Source organism: Rhagoletis pomonella, unplaced genomic scaffold (assembly GCF_013731165.1).
Source record: "Rhagoletis pomonella isolate Grant_MI unplaced genomic scaffold, Rhpom_1.0 Rhpom_scaffold_00313, whole genome shotgun sequence".
In the NCBI taxonomy this organism is placed as follows: Eukaryota; Metazoa; Arthropoda; class Insecta; order Diptera; family Tephritidae; genus Rhagoletis; species Rhagoletis pomonella.
The window spans coordinates 25,885-27,570 of NW_023458867.1; the positions used below are offsets into that span (position 1 = coordinate 25,885).

Below are 1,686 nucleotides of genomic sequence, written 5' to 3' on the forward strand. Positions count from 1 at the left end.
CATGGTTGCTTTTGCATTCCAAAAGAACGAATATTAGAAAACATTGAAAAAAAGTCTGAGATAATACAATTATATTCTACTAGATATTAGCTCGATAGTGTGCGCTAATTAGATAATGTGATAATCATGTTTAAAAACTCTTCAAGTCTTATTTTTCAGAAAATAATATTGTGGATCAGATTGCTCTGAGCGCTTGTGTTGTTACCAAGAAAATGCACCCCTGTTGGTGTTTATTTCTGTATCGCATCGCGGCGAGTTTCTATTTCTTGGTAATTCGGTTTGTGAAATGGTAAACAAATTATTGAAATTTATTTATTTGATGTGTTCAACATTTGATTAATGCAATTTTCTGCCTTTTCAGACTATTAATTACAAGCACAGCATCATCAACGGTGATTGCAAGGACTACTGCAATCCCTGCGGTTTTTCCTCTTGGTAAATGCGTTCTGGTCGTGACCAAGGGTGGTCTCCCAATCGGCCGGGAATAAGGTTAGTCATTTTCAATTTTATATCTTTGTTCATCGACATTATATGACATGTCATCATTGCAGGCTATTGTTGCAGAACAAAACGCCACAACCACCGCTGTGGTAAATATGTTCCAGCAGTACTGCCCACCGCCGTCGGTGTAATGATTTCGATAGCTGAACAAACGCCATCTCCTGGGCATTCCCACATGCCGACAATAGCTATTACATATATCACGTGTGAATGCAACTGCGGCTAAATTTGGTTATTAACAGTGCAATAGTGCCATGTCATTGGCAAAAACACTAAGGGATGCTGGCACATAGAGGTTGTAAAGTTTTTGGAATCGATGAACTTACTCGAAGAAGACGATGGTCGAAAACATATGATGAAACATCTTCTGGCGTGCCTTTGACAATCATTAAGTCAGACGGAGGCTTCACATACGATATTTCACACATGGCTGGAATTCGTTAGCGGACAGAGCACACATTTACCAAATATTTATCGTTCTGCAGAACGTGCATGCATATTCGATTCCGATTTAATGGGTCGATTACGGAGGACAACCGAACTTCAGTTGGTTGGCCAGTGGCTGAAATGGTATTACCGATGGCAACTAGCAACTGAAAGCTGGATATTGGCACGAACTAATCAAGGCTGTCATAGAATCCATCATAGTCCGATTTTTCGTGAAATCTACGAAAATGCTATTAAATTCGAGTAGCTACGAACGCAGTGCTTGCTTTGAATACACACGTTCATAGCAGTTCAGATTCAGTGATCGCTTTTTTGTAGATTTTATGAAAAATCGGACTACGATGGATTCCGCCACCAATATGTTTTCTCCTTTGACAAGATGTTGCAGAATCGCGGCAGCACAGCCCTATACCTACCCTATGCTCTTACGCGCATATGCTAAATTTCTCGCACCTAGCTAAAGTGCTTGACAAAAGCTGAAATTAGTCGAGAACGCAGAACGTATACTTAAACGCAGTCTGTATACGCAGAATTTTGTCGATTACTGGAGCCCTCAGTGTTGCTTACTACACTGTTGCCACTCATCAATGCCTTTTCATAAACTTACCCTTTCAACTACAATTTATGGTGCTAAATAGATTTTAGCTTAATATAAACTACTTAGTTTTCAACAAAATCCTTGTTCAATAGTAAATTTCAAATATTTTGAACATATTTTGAATAGGAACTTATATCTTT

The 1,686-nt window shown here is 38.8% G+C and overlaps 1 long non-coding RNA gene across 1 annotated transcript; it reads left to right on the forward strand.

Moving 5' to 3' along the window:
* Positions 1-232: 232 nt before the first annotated feature.
* LOC118750584 lies at positions 233-1,453 on the forward strand. The gene is made up of 3 exons (XR_004994413.1): positions 233-289; positions 362-489; positions 552-1,453. It is a non-coding gene; the product is annotated as an uncharacterized LOC118750584 (long non-coding RNA).
* The last annotated feature ends 233 nt before the right edge of the window (positions 1,454-1,686 follow it).